Genomic DNA, 6,000 nt, shown 5'->3' with positions numbered 1-6,000 from the left:
AAAGTTAAGCTCATACAAGATCGGTTGCTAGCGGCTCAAAGTCGTCAGAAGTCCTATGCGGATAATCGTCGAAGAGACTTAGAGTTCGAAGTGAAAGATTGGGTATTCTTGAAAGTGTCGCCAATGAAGGGCGTGATGAGATTTGGCAAAAAGGGGAAGCTCAGTCCCCGGTATATTGGGCCATACGAAATTGTGCGCAAAATAGGCAAAGTGGCCTATGAACTAGATCTACCTCCAGATTTGGAGTCAGTCCATCCAGTATTTCATGTCTCGATGCTTCGGAAGTGTGTTGGAGATCCTACGAGGATCGTCCCAGTGAATGATATTCAAGTGACAGAAAAGTTAACTTATGATGAAATACCCATTGCCATATTAGATAGGCAAGTACGGAGGCTTAGAAACAAAGAAGTGGCCTCAATTAAAGTTCTGTGGAGAAATAACAACCGAGAGGAAATGACATGGGAAGCAGAAGAGAATATGCGATCCAAATACCCACATTTATTTCAGCCCTTGGAAGAAGTCCAAGATGAGATGTCAAAATCATAAGGTATGCATGTTTTCCTTTTATACATTCAGGTCGTGTGTGGCCAAATTTCTAGTGCTGTTGTATTATTGCCCTGTGAGGCATTGTTATTGTGGGTTGTTGTGACAGGGTGGTAGTGCCACATTACAGAGGAAACTCTGGCGAAATTTTTATAGAATTCCCCAAGCCTTTAACATTCGAGGACGAATGTTCCTAAGGGGGGTAGAATGTTACACCTTGGAAAAATTTCCCATTGGTACGCAAGTAAATGAACTAATGAGGTGTGCGAGGAGTGCGAGTGTATAATGTTTCATGGGAGATGTATGTAAAGGGATGTGGATGATTAGAATGAAAAGTCGAGATATGAGAAAAAAATTGAAAGTTGGCAAAACTGCCCAGTGGTCGTATATTACAAAATACGAACCGTAAAGTGCAATACGGTCCGTAAACTGGCAGTCGTAAACTGCCATGCAAAAGCTTCAGCTTTCTGCCAGTGGTCGTAAAGTGCAAATACGGACCGTAAACTAGTATACGGTCCGTAAACTGCTAGGTCGTAAACTGGCATACCAAACTTCAACTTTCTGCCAGCTGAGGAAGAGGTATAATACGACCTGGTGGACGGACCGTAAAGTGATTTACGGCCCGTAAACCATGGTCGTAAATCACCATGCATGCAGGCCAAAGTTTCTGGTTCTGCTTAAGCTTAAAAACGACCACGAGGGACGGTCCGTAAACTGAAATACGGACCGTAAACCTCCATGGACGATCACTGTTCACCCAGTACAGATTTTTCAATTCATTGAATATGAGGATCAAGACTTGTCTTATTTCATTTACAACATTACACCACTTCTCTCTAGAACTTCCCACTACATTTATTTTATGAGTTTTCAAGGATTATAAGTCATCCATAACATTAAGACAAGTAAATCAAGGATAAGGGAATCATCAAGGATCATCCAAGTCAAGAAATCCAAATCGAGAAAAACTAGGGTTTTGCTCAAAGAAGAGTATTATCAACCAAAGCTTGTTCCTACAACTTCTAAGGTAAGATTCATGATTTTTACAAGATGTTTGAGGTATTGGAGAATTAAAATACATGGATTGTAGAAAATGTGGTCAACTAGGTCCTGAATGATGAATAGTGACATTTTGAGAAATAGTTTGAATTGAGTTATGAATGTTGTTGTGTTATGATATGAATGTGTTATAAATGCTATTAAGATCATGAACTAAACACTCTAGACGAATGGACGAAGATGGGTGTTATAATCATGAATGTGGGTGAATTAGAGGCAAATTGAGAAATTCTAGATAATGTGGATAATGTGAATGACTAATGGCCATTGTTATGATATTAATGAAGGTATAAACGCTAGCATTGGAAGGGAACGTGCAAGCATAGAATAGTTTGACGGAAAGGTATGTAAGGCTAACCCTTCTTTCATAAGGCATGGTTCTTGGCCAAATTCCTAAATTCCTCTATATGAGTATGTTGTCTTCACATGGTTGACATTCCGAGCTCATAAGCTCACGACCCTTGATATGTACTATGCTTATACTACGTTCCTCGTATGACGAGTAAGTCTATAATGTAAATGTAACGATAATGATGAGGATAGAAATGATGATGAGAGTAAAATGAGACTAGAGATGCTTACGAGCTACGATATATGTGTATGTGTGCCTATGAAGGGCTATAATAAGACCTCGAGCTTATGATGCCGGGTAAGACTATATGTATATGACTATGTATAAAGTATGTATACGATTACGAAACGCGCGCACACGTCTGCAGAGGGTACGGATAGCCCTGATGCCTTGGTAGGGCCAGGTATGTATGACCTTGAGCCTTGGTTGGCCAAGTATGTATAAGACACCGATCCCATGAGGTCGGGTATGCTATGTAAATGCTATGTATATGAAATGACTATGTATATAATATGAATGTGAATGTGAAAAGACTATGTATAGGAATACGGATAATGACATGTATACGAATATGAGCACAAGTATGGTACGAGTATTACTATGGGATACGAACGACGATGTATGCAAGTAAGCGACATGATGATGATATTATTGTCTCCCCTCCTATGCTATCTTCATATGATATCTATTATGCTTCTATATTGATGTTGATCATGCTTTACATACTCAGTACATACTTCGTACTGACGTCCTTTTGTTTGTGGATGCTGCGTCATGCCCGCAGGTGCGCAAGGAGACAGATTTGATCCTTAGCTGCCTATTCGGAGACTTCATAGAGAGCTCCATTTCCTTCGGAGCCATATCTTTTGGGTACTCATTCTTTTGTGTATATAATTATGGGCATAGCGGGGTCCTGTCCCGCTAATGTGATATGTTATACTCTTAGAGGCTCGTAGACGTGTGTGTGTGTGGGTAGATGTGTTTGGCCTTGTCGGCCTATGTTTTGTATATCATTTTGTCGGCCACGTTGGCCCAGGTATATTGATGTAGCATAAATGCCTATGATGATATAAATGTGCGGTTGTCCATATGGGACTAGTTGACGAATCAATGGAAATGCATGCATAATTATGTGGCTCACCTAGATGTAAGTATACGAGTAAGCTAAGAGGGTGCTCGGGTGGGTTAGCACCGGGTGCTCGTCGCGGCCCCGAGTCGGGTCGTGACAACTACTCAGATGTTAGAGGACATGTTGCGGGCTTGTGTGATCGATTTTAGTGGCCATTGGGACCAATTCTTTCCATTGGCGGAGTTTGCTTACAACAACAGTATTGACAAGTCTCCATTTAAGGATTTGTATGGTAGGAGATATCATTCTCCGATTGGTTGGTTCTATGCATTCGAGGTGAGACATTGGAGTACCGATCTGCTGAGAGATTCCTTAGATAAAGTGAAGCTGATTCAGGAAAAGCTCTTTGCGGCTCAGAGTGGGCAAAAGAAGTATGCGGACTGGAAGGTTCGAGATTTGTAGTTCATGATTGGTAAACAAGTTCTATTGAAAGTTTCACCCATGAAAAGTGTAGTGAGATTTGGGAAGAAGGGCAAGCTAAGCTCGAGGTTTATTGGCCCTTTTGAGATTCTTCATCGTGTTGGTGAGGTGGCTTATAAGTGGCTTTGCCACTAGGCTTAGTGGGTGCTCACGCGGTGTTCCATGTTTCCATGTTAGGGATGTACCAGACGAGTCTTATATCATCCAGTGGGACTCGGTATTGTTCGATCAGAATTTTTGAAGAGGAGCCGATTCGGGTACCTTTCTCTTCTTTCTTTTCCGTTCAAGGACGAACAGTTGTTTAATTAGCATTTGATGTAATGACTCCTTTGGTCGTTTATGATATTTTATCCTTTTTACCCCCGTTGACCCTTCTCCTAGCTTCGTTAGAGTGTGTTTGACTTGCGGGGATGGGTGGAGCGGTTTCTGAGGCAATCGGGTGAGTCTTGATTGATTTTGAGGTTTTTAGAAACCTTTAAGTTGAATAAGTGAAAAAGTGTTGACCAATAGTTGACTTTTAAGTAGATGAGTATTTTCTTGATTTTTATCGGTTCCATTAGGTCCGAGAGATCGGTTATAATTTGGTAGAGTGGTTGGTTCAGTTCTCGAGGCACCCGGGGATATTTTAGTCTTTTGGTTGAAAATCTTGTTTTGCACGTTTGACGGTTGACCGGGTCACGATAGCCTCTTTTGGAGATTCTGAGGGCACGGGTGGGTTCGTAGCGTGTTTTTGGAGTGGTTTGCATGTTTGGTTTGTATCTAGGAGGTCTCAGATGAGTTTCGGGGTGAAAACCACATTTTCTGGTGTCTGGTGTACCGCATCTGTGGTTGTGGGACCGCACCTATGGGCCCGCCTCTGCGGGGCTTGGTCTGCAGGTGCGAGATTGTGAGTGGTCAGGCAGGTCCGCACTTGCGGTGTATTTTCCGCATCTACGGACTCTTACCGCACCTGCGCTTCTTGTCCATTTAAGTTAGGTTCGCCCCTGCGGATAATTCTCCGTAGGTGCGATCCCGCATCTGCGGGGGATGGTCCGCAAGTACGGGATCACTGGATCAGAAAACCTATTTTAATCTCATCTTTCTCAACTTCGAACCCCATTCTCCCCTAAGTCATTTCTATACCCAAATAGCTCGGTAGAGGAGGAAATAGAAGGGGTTCTCATGATATTTCCTTGGGGTAAGTTTCCTGTCTTTGTTTTATGATTTCATCTTGCATTAATTGAGGATTTTTCATGGTAGGAAGCTTGTTTTAAATGAGGGTTTGATGACTTATAAACCCTAGATTTGAAAATGAATTTTCTTAACTAATCATGGATTGTTTTGGAAGAATTTCATAGTTTTTTAGCTTGGTAAAGCTTCGGTAAATTATTTCCCACTCTAATTTTGGTTTCAAACGGATTTTCCAAAGGATTAATTTATGAGTTTTTTCCATATTTGGGGTTTTCGATTATTGATGAAATTAAAGCTCATTCGGGATTAGAATTGTATGAAACTTGAGATTTTGACTACATAGACTTTGGGTAAGCTAATTTTTCAATAAATTTTTTATTTTGCCCTTGTGGGCCCGGGGTCATTTTCTAAGATCATTTTTGACTCGTTGTAGAAGTAATTTGATATAAGTGTCCTTAGATTCGTAATCTAATCTAGAGTAAATATTTGATAGACTTTGATCGTTCGGAGGAGATCCGGAAGGGGAAAGCTCAAGCGGAATAGTTCGCGGCACCTACTCGGTACCGAGGTAGATTACGATTTACTTTTGTTAGACTCCGATTAGAGAATTGTATGTAATGGTAGATGTTGACAGGGAAAGCATGTTAGGCCTTCGGGTATAGTTGTGGTGATAAATCCTCTGGTTTGGTATGGATATTGTTATGTGGGCTTGTCGCCATATTTGTTGTACTCATGAATTTGATGCATTTATCTCTGTCTCTTGATATCTCATGAAAGAGGAAGGATAATATGGATGAATTGAGTTTGATTTGCATTTCATGGCAAGTATATGTGGGTCCTATGATATGTGGTGTTGTTGGGGTTGATTTCATGCATGGCTTACATTTCATATTTCTTATGTGACTCGATGTGATTATGATATGAAATGATGATAAGTGAGAGAGTGTACCCCCCAAGGTCTTTGCTAGAGAGCGTAAAAGAGAAAGAGTGTGCTCGTGATCCGAGGTCATTACTGGAGCGAGGGAGTGCTCGTCACCCAAGGTCATTTACTGGAGCGAGAAAATGCTCGTGTCTAAGGTCATTTGCTGGAACGAGGGTACATGGACTTCGCGGGTCCCCCATGGGTCATGGCTTTGAGGCATTGCCCTTAGCATGGCGTACGAGTATGGAAAGTTAGTCAGTGCATTGCATTGCATCTACATTCATTCATCTATTTTTTTAAAAATATTTTAACATGTTACATTACTGTACTTGAATGCTTACCTGCTTTACTTGTTGTTTTCTTCTGTTTATATGCGTGATCTCATCGTTGTCGGCCTACGATACC

The sequence above is a fragment of the Lycium barbarum genome, chromosome 9 (assembly GCF_019175385.1).
Source record: "Lycium barbarum isolate Lr01 chromosome 9, ASM1917538v2, whole genome shotgun sequence".
In the NCBI taxonomy this organism is placed as follows: Eukaryota; Viridiplantae; Streptophyta; class Magnoliopsida; order Solanales; family Solanaceae; genus Lycium; species Lycium barbarum.
This window is presented reverse-complemented; position numbering follows the sequence as displayed.